This window comes from Microtus oregoni, unplaced genomic scaffold (assembly GCF_018167655.1).
Source record: "Microtus oregoni isolate MIOR12 unplaced genomic scaffold, Mior012 000050F_ref0000143, whole genome shotgun sequence".
Lineage (NCBI taxonomy): Eukaryota > Metazoa > Chordata > Mammalia > Rodentia > Cricetidae > Microtus > Microtus oregoni.
The window spans coordinates 12,569,764-12,588,821 of NW_024543256.1; the positions used below are offsets into that span (position 1 = coordinate 12,569,764).

General features: G+C 37.6%; 1 protein-coding gene and 1 pseudogene across 1 annotated transcript in view; one reads left to right on the forward strand and one right to left on the reverse strand.

Annotated features, from left to right (window-relative positions):
• Positions 1-19,058, forward strand: part of LOC121437110 (X-linked interleukin-1 receptor accessory protein-like 2) — a 573,807-nt gene that overhangs the window by 473,775 nt on the left and 80,974 nt on the right. The gene's annotated exons all lie outside the window — the stretch shown is intronic.
• The window catches only part of LOC121437061, a 42,089-nt pseudogene continuing 31,378 nt past the window's right edge, over positions 8,348-19,058 (reverse strand).

A 19,058-nucleotide genomic window follows, 5' to 3' on the forward strand; every position in this document is an offset into this window, starting at 1 on the left:
CAGGAATCCACCTTTCAAAAAAAAAATAGGCGTAGGGCCTAGGGAGATGGTTTCAAAATATAAGTACTTGCCACACTAGGGCCCATATTTGACTAAGAATCTATATTAAAAATTTGGGATTTGGGCACGCATTCATAATCTCAGCATAAGAGAAGCAGAGATAGGCTGATAACTGGGGCTCACCTGGCCAGCTAAACTAAGCCAAATTAACAGGCCTCAGGCCAATGAGAAACTCTCTCAAAAGTCAAGGAAGACACCTAAGGATGACCTCTGGTCATTGCATGCACCCACACATGTGTAACTCTTCATAAAAATCCACAAATATTCTTGTGCTCATTTCTAAAATCACAATAAGGAGCAAGTAGGAAGCAAAAAGTAGCAGAGGCAAATTTGCAACATCTCCATAGTAGTATCATGCTGGGAGCATCTTCATTTATTTATTTATTTATTTATTTATTTATTTATTTATTTAAGATTTCTGTCTCTTCCCCGCCACCGCCTCCCATTTCCCTCCCCCTCCCCCAATCAAGTCTCCCTCCCTTGTCATCCCAAAGAGCAATCAGGGTTCCCTGCCCTGTGGGAAGTCGAAGGACCACCCACCTCCATCCAGGTCTAGTAAGTTGAGCATCCAAACTGCCTAGGCTCCCACACAGCCAGTACGTTCAGTAGGATCAAAAACCCATTGCCATTGATCTTGAGTTCTCAGTAGTCCTCATTGTCCGCTATGTTCAGCGAATCCGGTTTTATCCCAGGCTTTTTCAGACCCAGGCCAGCTGGCCTTGGTGAGTTCCCGATAGAACATCCCCATTTTCTCAGTGTGTGGGTGCACCCCTAGTGGTACTGAGTTCCTTGCTTGTGCTCTCTCTCCTTCTGCTCCTGATTTGAGATATGTGTCAGGTTTTTTTATTAAAAATTTTATTAAAAATTTCCACCTCCTCCCCTCCTCCCATTTCCCTTCCCTTTCCCCCACCCCCTACCCCTCCCTCTACTGTCCAAAGAGCAGTATCTTTTAAGCTAGACTAGGATTCTTTTGTGTTTTGGGGAACTTTTGTTTTTACATTTCTAAATAAAATACAATTATATCACTTCCCTGTTGTAGTAAGGAGGCCAGTTGTACATTTCCCAGCTGCCCAGACTCCTGAAATAACCACACAGATACTATAGTAATTAAATCACAGTTTGGCCAATTGCTTAAGTGTAATGCTAGCTAGCTCTTACATGTAGAATTAACCCATCTCCATTATTTAATATTTTACCACGAGGTTCGTGGCCTACCGGCAAGTTTTCAACATGTCTGACTCTGGTGTCGGCTCCATAGCTTCCTTTCTTCCTTTTTGCCTCCTTTCTTTCAGCATTCAGTTTAGTTTTCCTTGCCTACCTAAGTTCTGCCTTGTGCAGGCCTAAGACAGCTTCTTTATTAACCAATGGTATTCACAGCACATAGAGGAGGATCCTACATCACTTCCCCACTTTCTGTTTCTCCCTCCATTCCTTCCGGTGTTCCCTCCCCAACCCTTCTCATGCCCCCGTGTATTATCTACTTTTGTTGTGATCAAATACCATGACCAAGGCAGTTTATTAAAAATAAGCGTCAAATTGGGCCAACATCTTCCATAAACATTGCACACTTGCATACTTCTTACTCCACATAAAGAAGAGATGAAACTGCCAGTGCCCATATCATAGAATGAAGTTGGAAATGCTCTCCTGGATTAAAAGTAGTATGGTGCTTAGGTCTGAATTCTAGTAGTAGCCCAGGTTATAAGTGAAGAGATGTTGTATCAATAATTTCCAAAAGGCATAATATATAATTATGCAAATGAATTGTATTGTCTTCAAGGCAACAAATAAATTTTCCATCTAAATTGTGGACTCAAGATTTCAGATTACTACTGACTTACAGTATTTAACGGGGCCAATATTTCTACAGTTGGTTATGATTTATCAAGCCTGCAACAGTCTTTGTTTCTGAGGATTTGGAAAGTGTTACTTTATGACTTGAAGGCCTGGGATATTTCCCTCTATCATTTATTATATCTCGATTACAGAAAAAAAAGTAGAAAAGGTGAGTTCAGAATTCAGGAGCATGACCTTTGCCTGAGGCTATGTAAGTCAGCTAAAATTCCTATGTCCAAGGGGCTCTGAGTAACTTCTCTTTAAGTAACTACACAATGTACCCATGAAAACCAGAAATAATTCTTCTACACAGCTCAGTTCCTTAGAAAAATGCTGTTTTTTAGTCTAAGTAAGAATTTCCACTGGTATTTATCATCCAGAAAAAGAGGCTAGTTTTTAGAATATATCCTTGGCCTGAGGAGCTCAGGCAGATATATACTCTTTTTTTGTTAATTGGGGCTTTAATTGTATGACAGTTTGGCACAAAAGACAGCAAGAATGTTTTTCTTATTATGAAATGATCCCAGAACAGAGATGATAAACAACAGGAAAATAAGTTGAAGAAGAGAACCGAGGGGAATTGAAACTGTTCATTCCATAGAAGTGCTGGCTAAGAGGTAACTTAGTAATGATCTTCAAGGACCTGAAGGACAATCATTAGGACCAGATGCTCCCCATCTGCAGAGAGGGTGGAGACACAGGAAATGACAATATAGCAAAAGAAAGTTTAAGAAGAATTTACTGGCAGTGACGGCTGTCAAACATCAGAATCCATTACTTCAGAGGTTGTGAAATTACCTCTGGGCTGTTTTACATTTCAGTTTCAAACAGGAGAGATTCTTGTCTGAGATGGCTGAGGTGAAGTTTTGCATGAAGATCAGGGGAAAGGACACATGATATTTAAGACTTTCCATTGCTCTGTGATTCTATGACGTCTGTATCTTTATGTCCCCTAAGGTGCTCATTTTATAGTATGCATTTTGTATTCTACTACCCCTTAATGAAATTTCAATTTCTCTGTTACTTCTAGTTATGGAATTTGAGTATGTGACTTTTTTTTTAACCTTCCTGGAGTATTAGAAATCACAGTAACTCTGCCTTACTGCCCTTCATCTCCTCCCAAACTTTTTCTCTTAACTGTATTACTTTTCAATTTTGCTTCATCTCCTGCAAAGACTCGAGATAGTGTGCAGACTTTATATAGTACTTAGCACACTGCATGTTTTAGACAAATTTAATAGTTAATTGCTATTTTAGAGTTTAAGAACATCATAAAATATGAGAAAATGTAATCCCATGCGATGACAACCCAGCATTCCATTTCCCCTTGACCTTGACTGAGTATCTGTCTTTACTGCCACATTTGCTGTGTCTATCAAAACAGCCATTTGCTTCAGCTATTTTAAGGTAGGGACTAAGAGCTTAGATCTAGAAAGAGAAAATATTCAACCACTTAATAAGTAGCTTTAGATTAAAAAAAATGATCTTTTCATTGCCCATATCTTTGTTCAGGACTGTGTCTGTCAAATTCAAGTACATGGATATGCCCATGTTAATAAAAATACCTACCGAGCAAGAAGATTGTAGCAAAAGTCAAACAGATGCCAATGGGTCTTCACTGTGTATAGAAAAACGACTCTTAATTTATAAGGTAGACACTCAAGACACCCTCAGTCTTACATGGATCTTGCTCTGTTATTTTTGGTCTTCTGTTTTAACTTCACTGTTCCCTCCCAACATGTTTAACCTAAATTCTATGCTTTGCTTGAGTCCATTCTACAGTTTGAATTATGTCAGGCTTACTAGCTAATCAATTTCCCTCTTCCTCATTTGCTCTCTCTCTCTCTCTCTCTCTCTCTCTCTCTCTCTCTCTTTCTCTCTCTTTGCATAATAGGTGCTTTTGGTTGATTGCTAACATTGCTCAGACAATGCTTGATGGCTTCAAATTTTTTAGCACTCTTAGTATTTGCAAAGGTACTATTATAAGTTAAATATTTTTCAAGTTAATTTCTGGTAGTTTTTCTTCCAAGACACCTCTTTTAACCTGGTGAACTCCACTAATGCATACCTTCTCTGAATTCATAAAGCCTACTGTTTTTTTAATTTATTTATTTATTAAAGATTTCTGTCTCTTCCCCGCCACTGCCTCCCATTTCCCTCCCCCTCCCCTAATCAAGTCCCCCTCCCTCGTCATCCCAAAGAGCAATCAGGGTTCCCTGCCCTGTGGGAAGTCGAAGGACCACCCACCTCCATCCAGGTCTAGTTAGGTGAGTATCCAAACTGCCTAGGCACCCCCAAAGCCAGTACGTGCAGTAGGATCAAAAACCCATTGCCATTGATCTTGAGTTCTCAGTAGTCCTCATTGTCCGCTATGTTCAGCGAATCCGGTTTTATCCCAGGCTTTTTAAGACCCAGGCCAGCTGGTCTTGGTGAGTTCCCAATAGAACATCCCCATTTTCTCAGTGTGTGGGTGCACCCCTCGTGGTTCTGAGTTCCTTGCTCGTGCTCTTTCTCCTTCTGCTCCTGATTTGGACCTTGAGATTTTTGTCTGGTGCTCCAATGTGGGTCTCTCTCTTTGTCTCCTTTCATCACCTGATGAAGGCTAATATTCAGGAGGATGCCTATATGTTTTTCTTTGGGTTCTCCTTATTAAGCTTCTCTAGGATCACTAATTATAAGCTCAATGTTTTGTTTATGGCTAGAAATCAAATATGAGTGAGTACATCCCATGTTCCTCTTTTTGGGTCTGGCTGACCTCACTCAGGATGGTGTTTTCTATTTCCATCCATTTGTATGCAAAATTCACAAAGTCCTTGTTTTTACTGCTGAGTAGTACTCTAATATGTATATATTCCATACTTTCTTCATCCATTCATCCATTAAAGGGCATCTAGGTTGTTTCCAAGTTCTGGCTATTACAAACAATGCTGCTATGAACATAGTAGAGCATATACTTTTGTTGTATGATAAGGCCTCGCTTGGGTATATCCCAGCAAAGCCTACTGTTTTTACCTTCTATCAAGACATTAGGAGGCCAGTAAGATGGTTCAGCAGGTAAAAGCACGTGTCTTACAAGTCTAACAAACTGAGTGTGGTCCTTTGACTCATGATGGAAGGAGAGAACTGACTACCAAAAGTTGTCTTCTGAATTCCACATATTCCCACTCTCCGTCTCCTTCTTCTTCCTCTCTCTCACACCATAATAATAATAGTAATAATGATGATAATAATAATATGTGTTAATATTCTCTCATTAATATCCATGTGATTAAATTACAACTTTCAAAGTGAAGACCTGCTATTGATACCAGTACTAATGTAAAACAAACAGTAAGCTCACAATCAAAATATTACTCTATGGTGGGTTGCAGAGATAGGAGGGTGTGATCAGAATCAGTTAAACTTGTATCTTTTGTTTTTTTGTTTTGGTTTGGTTTTTGTTGTTTTTTTTATTTGTTTGTTTTATTTATTTTCTTGAGACAAAATTTCTTCTTAGTGTAGTCTTAGCTGTCCTGGAACTTGCTCTATAGACCATTGGTGCACATCTGGGAGGCCTGCCTCTGCCTCCCAGATGTGCACCACCAACACCTGGCTTAAACTTGTATTTTTTTGGCACAAATAATATTTTATTTTATTGACATCTGTCGTAGGAGAATGATCTTGTACTTTGTAAAGATTTGTCACTTGTATTTTAATAAAACACTTATTGGCCAATAGCCAGGGAGGAAGTATAGGCTATGTGACCAGGCAGGAAATAGAGACAGCGCAATGGAAATAGCAGAATTCTGAGAAGAGGAAAGGCTCATTCTTCAGTCATCACCCAGAGAGAGAGGAAGCAAGATGAGAATGCCTCACTAATAAAGGTACCAGGCCACATGGCTAACACAGACAAGAATTGTGGGCTAATTTAAGACATAAGAAAGAAGTTAATAAAAACCCTGAGCTAATAGGCCAACCAGTTTATAATTAATCTAAACCTCTGTATGTTTCTTTGGGACTGAATGGCTGCAGGACAGGCAGGACAGAAATCTCAGTCAACAAACATTCATTTATTGAGCATCTATTGTGCATCAACTTCTGTGTTGTTATCTATGAGGATAAAAGAGAAAGAGAAAATAATGTTTCTGCCTACAATACAGAGAGAGGTCTAAATGTACAGTAATCGAGGGAAATAGAACAGAAGTTTGTGAACAAAGCAACTGTCAAATGAAAGAAAAGAAGCAACATCAACTGAGTATTGAACTGATTTATCACTTAGTTCTAGACTAGAGAAAGTGTGTCTTTGGAGTTCATGGAAAGTGCCTTCCTTTTGAATTTTGAGTACAGTGTAGTTTATAGATATTTCATTTGATAATTTAGTGAGAAACTAGTCCTGAAATGTTTGTCACCGATGATACTATTTACTATTTTGAGTTAGAATGTTCAATTAAAAGACTTCTTTTGAACTCCTTCATTTTTGTGTAGAAGCATCTGTTCCAAAACAGATGAAAAACTTAAATCACATTCAGGGTCATATTTCTGGCTTCGATTGCCTTTTACTTTAGAATACCTTCTCCTTTTTGTTTCTCAGAATACACTACTGTGGTTAAAATACTTTTTTTTAATCAACAGATTTTAGGTCAAGTGAATTTTGGCAAGTCTTGAGATTTGGGTATAGGTCACTTTTCAGATTAATTTTTCATGTCCTAACTGCAGTCCTGGGAGTAAGGAGGGCTAGAGGCCAAGGAAATGTGGAACATTCAGAATTGATTGAGATGGTGGATAAATCTTCTTGGTGCTTTGAGACAAAAGATTCTTCAGTCTGGCTGGATAGACTGTTTATTTTCCTTCTGATATTTTGGAATTATATTTGAATTCTCCTTTCTGTTGTAAACCCAACATAAGGAATACAACATTAGGCTAAATCCAAGTCACAAAAAGCCAACAATTATTCTGTTCCTAAAAGTGTTTAAAGTATCACTTTTCCCTACTGAAGACAAGCATGTATCTTAGACTGTATGCCAGAACTCAGGAATCAAGCGTAATCGCAATTTGGGACAGTAGAAATCATGAAGCACCTCACATCTCCCCCTATACTACATCCCTACATCCCACTCCACCTCACCCCAACCTGTGCCATTCTGTATATGGAATATCCTTGCTTCAATTATAAAACAAGACTTTCTATCCTAAGTCTGAAATTGTTTTCTGTATTGCCAATTATTTTGTGACATTTGGCTTGTTGAGCTTTATGATACACTGTCCAAATAACATGTTTCTCTTATGTTCCAATGGATTTGTTTGGCTGCAAAATATATTATGAACAGAGAGAGTGTATTTGTAGCAATCTATGTCTCTTCAATGTCAGAGAACAAAATGTAACACATTTTTAATGGAAAGAATCCATTTAACATTTCATCCATTAAGCATGAATCCTTTGAACAGTGATTCTTGATTGATTAAATTAGATCAGTGCTGTCAACTTGGTACATATTAGAGAAACTTTTCTTTACTGTTCCAAAGATATATTTTCTGTCCCCATTGAAATGTTGGAAGAATAGCTTGTGACTTCTAATTTTTTATTACTCATTTTAAAAATCATATCATTTTGGATGGGAACAGTTAGATGTACACAGATGCCTGCACCCTGCTATTATTATTCCTTCACTGCAAATACAAAGAATCACTGTATCTTGTTGGTAAGTCTCCATATAACAGTATGTCTATTTTTCTCCAAGCAAATCACAAATGTTTTAATAGAATTTGACTTTTTAAAATTGTCTTTTCCAGTTAAAAAACAAATAATTTTAAGATCACTTAATAAAGTTATACTTTAACACTTATACACTTAAAATATGCACTCAATAAACCACATATACACAGTTAAGAAATTAGACACCAGTTAGGGATTAAAAATGCATATTATTAAATCAATATATTCAAAATTTTTAAAGAAAACAAGTTCTGCAGAATATCTTTCATCAAAAATGTAAACTTTCAATTTTCATAATATTCTGTCAGATAGAATCAGGGTTTCTTTTTTAATTTTCTTTTTCTATTATTGTTATTATTTTATTTTATTGCTTTAAAAAATACCAATCCAAGTTCCCACTTTCTCCCCTCCTCACACTCCCCTCCTACTCCTTCCACTCACTCTCCCCCCACTCCTCTCCAATCTTAAGAGAGGGCAAGGCACCCTGCTCTGTGGAAAGTCCAAGGCCCTCCCCACTACATCCAGGTTGAGCAAGGTATACATCCAAAGAGAATAGGGTCCCACAAAGCCAGTACATGCAATAGAGACAAATCCCAGTGCCATTGTCATTGGCCACTCAGTCTGCCCCAGCTGTCAACCACATTCAGAGGGACTAGTTTGATCCCATGCTCATTCACTGAAAGTACCCAAAGGATATCTACAAGCTTCATCTCATATTCCTCTTTGATATTACTACCATTCTCTCAGACAGATTTAACTTTAGAATAACAATCTTTGGTCTGCATGGACCATGGGTTCCATGTCGTAGTAATATTGACTCATCTCTGTTCTACCAGTTAAGATTACAATAACCTGTGTTGTGTTCCTTCTTGAGAAGTTCTGGGGGCAACTGGCAATGTTTGTTTCTGTGGAGCTCCTCTTAGGCATTGCTGGTTCAAACAAGTTACTGGGCATGCTTCCTGTTTAGGAGACATAACTGGCATCTTCCTGCTCTACTCCATCGTGGCTGATTTCTTGTTGTTCTACTTTAACAACGAAACTTACAACAGGCATCTTTCTCTCCTGAAAGTTTTTGTTCTCAGTGCTAATTTATCTAAATTACTTTTGAAGAGGAGCCTAAAAGTTTTTTCTATGCTTCTAAACACTTCTTGTTCACACAATGTCCAGCTTGTATCTGGTTCACACAAATGTGCAGTTTGTATCTGGTCCACACAAATGTCCAGCTTGTATCTGGTTCACACAAATGTGCAGTTTGTATCTGGTCCACACAAATGTCCAGCTTGTATCTGGTTCACACAAATAGCCATTCATATCTGGATCGCACAAATGTCCAATTTGTTTCTGGTTCACACAAATGTCCATCTTGTATCTGGCTCACACAAATGTCCAATTTGTATTTGGCTCACACAAATGTCCAGTTTGTATCTGAGCCACAAAAATATCCAGTTTGTACCTGGTTAACACAAATACCTAGTTTGTATCTGGTTAACACAGATGTTCTTTTTGCATCTGGTTCACTCAAATGACCAGTTTTTATACTGGCTATTCTGCAATCCAGTTGCTTGTCTGTGAGTCCTGTTTTGCAACTGCTGAAGTTACAGCCCATTTAAATGAGCACCAGTATCTGCATTTCTACTTGCAGATGGTTGACAATTCTCAATAGAAGGATGAGAAGAACCGTATATATGTGTCACTGTAGGTTTCTGCTGAGATAAGTAATTTTCTTGCACAGAACTGAGGTCTTCATCAATGAGATCATCTGGTTCTGGCTTGATAGTAATCACATCTTCAAAGGGTGTTGGTTCCCTCCGAGGTTTCACTGTTGACATTAGCTGGGTTTGAAGCTCCAGCATCATAAGTCTGTCTGACGTCAGTGAATTCTTGCTCCTGTGAACTCGTAGAAACTTTGGAATCCCTTTTTTCCAGTATAGAGTTTGAAAAGGCAAGGGGAGGGACTGCAGCTTCATGCCCTATCTCATCTTCCGGACAAAAACCCACATTGTTTGAAGGCACCTATCAAAGGTACTGATATCAGAAGACTTTAGACTGGAAGGTTCAGTTGTAACAGATTGAAGTTTATGTAATTCTTGCAATTTCCCCCAATGGCACTACAGATCTTGCAGTTAGTCTTAGTGACAATTTCTGTAGTCAAGACAGCCCTATGCTTTTCTTTGATTACCTGGAGCCCACCACGAGCTGTTACCCGGAAGCCTGCCCACCGCTGCAGTTCCACCCTTGCTCTTCACTGAGCATGGTGATGTTTTTAAATTTCTACCTTGACCTTCCAGCAATAATGGACTATAATCTAGAATTGTAAGTCATATAATCCCTTCATTCACCTATGTTGCTTTTTGTAAGGGGATTAGTTGGGACAACAAAAATGAAAGTAGCATACAAAGTGAAGAACTAGGGTCTCCTACGAATGGTCTTGTAAGTGAGCCATCTTTAAATGTATCCTGAAACTTCAGTCAAAATGTCAAATGGCTGTTCTGGTGGTTAATTTATATTGCCAATCTGATTGGATTAAGAATTGCCTAAGGCGTAATGAGTGGCAATTTTGGGTTTCCAGATAGGAGTAAATAACAGGAAAGATGCCTGCTGCATACCATGTCATGCACAGTATGCTTCCTGATCCATTCAGATGTGAGAAAATTAAATCACTCCCACTGTTGCGGGAGGTCCTCCCACTCCTCCAGCCTATCACCGCTGAGATACCAGCCCACTGGGGCGTGGTCTCTCTCCCTTTAAAAAAGCGACCACTTCCCTCTCCTCTCTCTCTTCACTTCCTGCTCCACTGGCAACTAGACTCCCTTCTTGGTTGCGCAGAGGGCTGACAGTGATCTGTAAGTTTTTTCCCCTTTAAATAAATACCACCCTATTAATCATAATTCCAAACTGGTGTGGCATTGTTTATGACTTACGCCTTCACTCCCACCAACATGTCTTTCCTGCCTTCAAGGATTCTTCTCTGAAACCATGAGCCCAAATCAGTCCTCTAACCTTTTAGTTGCTTCTTGTTAGGTGTTCAGTCACAGTTATGAAAAATAGCTATTAGAGCTGAAATGTCAGTCAGCATTTTAACTGAAAATTTATGAGAGATAATGAGCCAGAAGTGCCCAACTAAACCATTGAAATTCCCCTTTAGAGCCAAATGGTAATGCCACATTCCTTTAATCCCAGCATTAGGGAGGCAGAGACAGGTAGATCTCTGGGTTTGAGATATGGTCTCCAGAGTAAGTTCCAGAAAAGAAACCTTGTCTTGAAAAAACAAGAACGAAAGAAAGAAAAAGACAGAGGGGGAGAGAGAGAGAGAGGAAGAAAGAAAGAAAGAAAGAAAGAGAGAAAGAAATCCCAGTCCAAACTATGCTGAATGATAAATGTTAGTTACTTTAAGTCACTGTCAGACCTAAAAAATTAGACTATAACTACTCTGAAACCCCCACAGAGATATGTTTTCTGTGTACATATGCACAGCAGATAGACAACAGTTTAAACTATTACACAGAAAGATTATGTTTTACATAGTTGTCCTGACAACTAATAACCTATAAGTCTCATATGAAAGGAAATAACCCCTGCAGTTTTTTGTGCATGGGTGAGCCTTGTGAACTTTTCCGCATCACTTTGGCATGTCTAATGGAATTGGGCACTATGGTAACTAAAGAATGCTGAGAGTAGGAGAAAGAGTCTTCCCCAGGGAATATCACACCAACTGATTGTCCATCACCAGTTTGTCAGCCCTGACATGCATACAAGTAATACTTTACAGACTGAGCTGGATATAATTAGGAGTATATTTTATATACATATATGCATGCACTAACAATGAAGAAAAAAACAAGATGTGTATTTCAAAAAGAGCAAGGGAAGTATATGGAAGTTGTCTGGAAGGCAAATAGGGAAGAGAGAAATATTGAAATCATAATCTCAAAAATAAAAAATATAAAAAAGTAAATGACCCCATGAGCCTGTGACCCTGTTACATTCTCCCCTCCCTCTCTTACCCCCACCGTGTGTGTATTTGTGTGTGTGTATCCTTTTGTCCAATTTAACAAAGCAGAATGTTGTATTGTTTTCTCTTCTATTATTTAGGAGAGCAAAGATAAACTGAGAAAAACTGTTACATTTTTTTACAAATAGACTTTCAAAACATTTGACCTTTAAAAAAACTATAGCCACCATAATAGCATTTAACAATACTTGTTTTATGAAAAGGACAAATAACAAGATGTTTTATTATATTTTGAAAGATTATATAGGGTTAAAATTCATTAGAATTATTTATTGAGTGACTGAAATAAAAATATTGATTCACCATCTTGTCATATGTTTATGGGACTAGATTTAGGTTTATCAAATCTTTATAGTTTTCTCAAAATGAGTTTTTCTTTCTCTGACCAAGCATGAACTAAAAAAAAATCAAAATATACTAATTTGCTACAACCTCAAAACTGACATACACACACACATACACACATATAAATGACATTGGTTATAACTAGTCTAGGATGTATAGAAAGACTCTGTAAAAAAACAAAAATTAAACGAAAAATTGACATTTAATTTTTTAAAATAACTTCAAGCAACTTCAACATAACTATCATTATTTTGATAGCAAATCACAGTTCATAGTAAGCTTATTTCTTTATAATTTCTATAGTACTTTTAGCAAAATATATAGTTTTCTATTTATAAAGATTCCAAAAGACCCTAGGCTGAAAAGTATAGTGATTTGTAACTAGAGGTTCCTCATCCCTCCTTGTCCCATAGTCACTTTTAAAATAACCACTCACTCAGAGGCTTAATATTAATTATATACTGTTTGGCCTATTAGTTCAGCCTTATTATTAAGTAGCTCTTACAACTTAAATTAACCCATTTCTATCAGTTTATATTTTACAATGAAGAATGTGGCTTGTTACTGTAAAGTTTTTGCGGCCTAACAAACCTCTTTGCCAATGCAATAATCCAAATCAGACCAAATCAAACCGAATTAGAAAAGGCCCAGGTTTAATGGATGCCAGCACTCCAGGGTGGCCTTCCAGTCCTCAGAGAGGAGATGGAAAAGAAAACCAAAAAAAAAAAAAAAAAACAAAGAGAAAAAGGAGAACTGGAAAGACCACAGAGAGGAGAAAGGAAATACTAGAAGACCATGTGTTCATCCATTGGGGGGGGGGTGCAGTTTAAATAGCCTGTGAGAATGGTCTTGACCCTCCCTGAGGAGGGGTCACTGTTTGGCAGCCTTTTTTGGAGGTGGGGTCTGGACTGCAGCAACTCCCCGGGGAGGGGCCTGGAATGGAAAGTTCCACTTAAACATTTTAGACTGGATGCCAGGGGTTGAGGTGAAGCCTCCAACCAAACATCCCAGACTCTTTGGATATAGGGGTTCCAGGGGCTGGGGTAATGCCTGGACCCAAATATTCCAGACTCTATACATAAGGATGTTAGGGGTTGAGGTGATGTTTTCAACCAAACATTCCAGACTCTTTGGATGTAGGGGTGCCAGAGGGCTGGAGTGATGCTTCCAACCAAACAGTTACCTCACATCTTGCTTCTCTGGTGGCTGCTAGCATTTCCCAGACTCCATATTCTTTCTCCCTTTATTCAGTTTGGCTTTTCCACCTAGCCATATCCTGCCCTGTCATAGGCCGAAGTGTAACATGAGGGGCTGCTTGTTGGGGTTTCTGTCCTCCCCAGTTCCCACAGTCTTTAGGTTCCAAAGAATCACACAGAAGGTCTACAGAAGTTATAAAACTGATTGGCCCATTGGCTCAGTCTTCTTATTAGACCTTGTAGCTTATATTAACGCATTATTCTTATCTATGTTAGCCACATAGCTCAGTACCTTTTTCAGCAGTCCACTTAAAACGTTGGGTGCCACTCTGTAGTAAGACAAGCAGTGGGCTGTGTCCCACTGCCTGGCTAGCTTAGCCCCAAAATAATTACACAGAAACTGTATTCATTTAAACACTGCCTGACCATTAGTTCTAGCCTCTAATTGGCTAACTTTCACATCTTGATTAACCTATTTCTAATAATCTGTATATCATCACGAGGTTGTGGCTTACAGAGAAAGATTCAGCATGTCTGACTCTGGCGAATTCATGACAGCTCTCTCTGCCTGCCTTCTTCCTCCCAGCATCCAGTTCTGTCTACTCCACCCACCTAAGGGCTGCCCTATCAAAAGGCCAAGGCAGCTTCTTTATTCAACAAATGAAAGCAACACATCCTACACCACCAATTAACCAATGGTAATAAAATATATTTACAGTATACAGAGGGGCATCCCACATCAGAGATTCTTATTTTCGATAAACAAATAGGCTAAAAAGACTTCTCATGTTGACAATTTTGTCTTCATTCTTCTTTTAGAATTCCATTGGCTCAAGTTTTAGCACTTTCCTGAATGCATAATAATTACTTCGAAAGTACAAGAAAGAGAAAGCATATGTATAAATTATATATATATATGTATATATATATATATATATATATGTGTGTGTGTGTGTGTGTGTCTGTGTGTGTGTCTGTGTGTGTGTCTGTGTGTGTGCCTGGCTTCTCTCATCCAAAAATCCATTATATTTCCCCAAGGCCAAGTAAGTAAAATCATTTCATGTCTTAAAAGATAAAATCAAGCATCACAATGTTCTTGTATTGCTGCTTTATTTTCATTTTTTACATGCAAAGAAACCTTTTCTAATTATTCTTTCTTATTGAGACAATTATATACTCACATTTATTTAAGTGTAAGAAATAACACATGAAGGATGGGCGCTATGGCTCATTAAGTAAAAGTGCTTGTTGAGCAAGCCTGACATTCTGAGTACAATTCATGAAGCCCAGACTTAGAAGGACAGAACTGACCCCAAAAGATGAGCTGTGAATTCATATATGTACCATGTCTTACACACTATGGCACACATATGCCTACTCTTAAATCTATACATTAAATACAAGCACACATATACAATAATAATAAAATAAATAAAATGTAAAAATAAATAGATTTAAATTCCTTAAACTAAGAGAAAAATATTTCTACTGAAAGATATTATGTACTTTCTGCTAGGATTTCTACAGAGGCAATTTTTTTGCACTATCTCACTTAGTATACTAATACTGATGCATTATCATGACACAAGCAGGGATCTGCTGATAAAGATCATTCTTGCTACTGTTTACAGCAACAGCCAAGTTCTTTCGATCCCATCTCTTCCGCATCTCTTAGAAACCACTAAATTACAGCCTATTTAGGTAATTATATCATATTGACAGTGTTAACAATGTTTAATCTTTGGTACTAGCTTACATTCATCCTACTTCCCTGGTGAGTCATCCAAGTTACATTATCCATTAATCACCAGCTTGTAGTGTTTAGTATTAGTATGTGGTATGTATGTACCAATGCTTATTTAAGCATTATCAGTTGATAACGATCTGGGAGGTTTCCAGATTTGGGTCACTATGAATAAAGTCAATATATACATACATGGAAAAATATTTATGTATGACAATTCAGTTTTTCATTAAAATACTCCTAGATATATGCTCATGAGTATCATTGCTGAGTTGTATAGTTTATATTCTTGAAGAATTTTTTATATGCATACAATGAAATAGGATCCTATCTCCCGCCACCATTCTCTAACTCCCCATAGCTTCTTCAACATGTCTACCTCCTAGCTCCATTTTTATCTTTGATAACCTATTAAGTCCAGTTACTGCTTATTTTATATTCATGGATGTGGAAGCCCTTTACTGATGCATAAAAAAAAAACTACAAATGACCACACCTCCGAAAAAGGTTTTTATTTCCAAGTCACAGTTGAGGGAATTCAGAGCAAGTATTCAAAACAGAGACTGTAGAGGAATGTTTGCTCTCTGGCCATTGCTTACTTTCTGGCATCTGAGGGTTCTCAAAATGGAATACACATATCAAAGCTAATATCAAAAATGTTATAAAATACATCAAAATAGATCAAAGTTGCCGTACTCAGAGTGATTATTTCCAGCTCCATTCATTTACCTGCAAAGAGTTATTTTTTTCTTAAGAGTTAAATAATATTGACTTGTGTGAATGTGCCTCATTTCCATTATCCATTCATCACTTGATGGGCATCTAGGTCATTTCCATTTCCTAAATACTATTAACAGAAAAGCCATAAACATGAATGAGCAGATATCTTTATAGCAGGATAGAGAATCATTTGTATGAATGTACATGATGGGGGAGAGTCTAGTCGCCGGAAATGGAGCAGGAAGAGAAAAAAAAACCGAGAAGAGAAGTAGCCGCTTTTTTAAAGGGAGAGAGACCACGCCCCAATGGGCTGGTATCTCAGCGGCTATAGTCTGGAGGACCGGAAGGACCTCCTGCAACACCTCCCCCTTTTGGTTAAGTAAGAGAGTTCTAAACCTACTGTGAAATTATATACAATAAGTACAAATATCCTATTCTAACTAGCTTAGGTTTTGTATAATAAATAACTTGGCCAAGTCATGAGAGAAAAGTAACTACATTTATATAGTCTTCAACCCCATCGAAGATCTGAGAAGGGAAATAATGTTACCTGGGTAATTAGGAAGTTCAGTAAAACAACTTCAAAACCATGCAACAAATCACAGAGACAACTAGCTACCTGGGCAATCACCCAAAGTCACGTTTGCAGCGATGAAGCAACCAACTTTGGCTAAGGCCTAACATAACTGACATACCATTTTCAAAGGCAAGCAACTTTTCAAAACTATCTTACCCTGTCTTGGCAGGATATGACAGTTCTGTTTTATCCATTGGTGCATGCTCTGTATCACTGTCAGTGGTTGAGGTATGGGCATTTCTTTGCCCAAAGGCCAGTTCTGCCAAATAGAAAGGCTCCAGGTGGAGTGACTTTGGTGCTCAACATTCTCTCGGGAATAGAGCGGTGTTGCCAGGAGCAGTTGTGTCTCACTACCACAAAACTCTGAGTTAGATTAAAGGCCAATTTCTACAGCTCTTTGAAGAGGTTGAAGATTATCTATCTATACTGAGTATAATCTCTATGTATCTAAAGAACCTGAATAGTCTAATTATAAATGACAAACTTAGATGACTATTGATCTATATAATTCTCAATACCTAATTTAAAGATTAAGACTATAAACAACTGTGTAACAAATGAGGACAATGACCTCCAAATATAAACAATGTACAAATATACATTGCAGTATGGTAAATATATATCAATACACAAACAATATATAAGTATCTTAATCAGAGGTAGAAATGTACACTGCAATATGGTAAATATACACTATATATATATATATCAATACAATATATGTCAATACATAAAAAATGTTTTAAACAGAGGTAGAAACATGCATGCATACAATAGTCAATATAATTTAACTTTGTATCAATATAAAAGAATCGGTACCAATATATTTGTCTAAAAACAGTAACTCACAATTACCAATCTATTATCCCATCATCCCTCTTTTTTTTTTCAAAATGATCCCTGAGCTTATAAAATTCCTCCCCCAACCTCCCAACCCCTAAATGATGTCCCTAAACCCAGTGGCAAACTTTACTGGGAGAGGGGACTTCGTCCTCTAGAATTACTTCCAGCTGTCACGGGGGCGACGTTCTTTCTGGGGGATCCTGTGAAAGTAAAATGATGGTTAAATTTCAAGATAAATGTCTTTTAAAATTGCAAATAGTCTCTGAGTATTTTGTGGAGGTCTGGCTAGAATGTTATACAAGATGTGCACCATTTCAGCTAACCAAGTTGGGATCGTCTTGTGCAGCTGGTACCCAAAACAGGTCTTGCAGTAGCGCTATCAGTATCATGACGTCATATCAACCAGGTAGAGTTGTTGTTATGGGGCCCCATCTTCTTCCTGGAAACTTCAAATGTCACTTCAGGAAAAACTCATTGTTCATTGTGAAAAACTAAAACATTAATCATATATATATATATATATATGCATATATATTCAATGAAAGGCATGATAGATATATTCAATGAAAAGTATGATAGATATGAAGAAAAGCAAAGATGTTTTCTAAACTCATATTTCTTTCTGTCCCATATCATGGCTCTTGACATGAGACAGAAACTCCAGAAACTCTGGGTTTTTCTCTAACCAACAGGCTTGGAATTGGAGAGGGACTGAGCCGTAGTCCAACTTCAAAGAGTAGTGCCCTGCTTGATTTTTTTGTCAACATGACACAAGCTAGAGTTATGTGGGAATAGGCACTTTAATTTGAAAAAAAAAAGGGGGGGGACTCTATCCAGATTGCCGGTAGGCAAGTCTATAGGACATTTTCTTGATTAATGCTCGATGTGGAAAGGCCTGGCCCACTATGGGTGGTGCCACTCTTGGCCAGTTTATCCCAGGTTATGTAAGAAAGTAATCTGAGTGAGCCAGGCAGCAGTATTCAGCTATGGCTTCTGCTTCTGTTCATGTCTCCAGTTTCCTACCCTGTATTCCTGCCTCGACTTGCCTTATCTACAGAGTGTGTATTGACAGCCCTTTTCTCCCCAAGGTACTTTTGGTCATGATGCTTTATCATAGCAATTGAAAAATCTAACTAAGATAAGAGAGATGGCTATAACATGTAGTAGATCTATTTCTAACTTTCTAATAAACCTCCATGCTGATTTTCATAGTGGCTATATCAATTTGCATTCCTGCTGGCAGTGAATATGTGTTCTCTCCCCACGTCTGTGCCAGCATTTGTTATATACTTTATTGTTATTGTCATTGTTTGTTTATCTTAGTCATTCTTGTTGGGATAATACAGAATCTCAAACTAGCTTTATTTTCATTTTCCATAGAACTAAGACTATTAAACAATCTAAAAAAATGTTTATAAGTCATTTTGAGAACTTTGTTTAGCTCCATTTTCAATTAAGCTGTTTGTTTTCTTACTGTTTACTTTTTTGTATTCTTTGTATATTCTGATACTAACCTTCTGTCATGTGTAACATGGGTGAAGATTTTTTTCCATTCTGTAGGCTGTCTCATCACTTGAATTATTAGTTCCCTTTTTTTTAAAAAAATGTAAACACTTAGTGCTATAAATCTTCCTCTTACATCCACCTTCACTATGCCACATAGACTTTGGTATGCTGTTTTCACTTTGATTCAGTTCCAAGATTTTTTTTTATTTCCTTCTAGATTTTTTCAATTACTCAATTATCATTTAGTAGTTTGTTGGTTAGTCTTCAAGAGTTGGTACACTGTCTCTAGTTTCTATTGATGTTTATATATAGCTTTATTTCATTGTGGTCAGATAGAATACAGGATGTCATTTCAATTTTCCTACATTTTTAAGGCTTTCTTTAGGTTCTTTTTTTTTTTTGTGGACTGCTTTGAGAAATATTCCACAGCTGCTGAGAAGAATGTATATTCCTTTGTATTTGTTTGGGGGTTTTCTGTAGACATTTGTTTAGGTTCATTTTATTTATGTCATTTAACAACAGGGTTT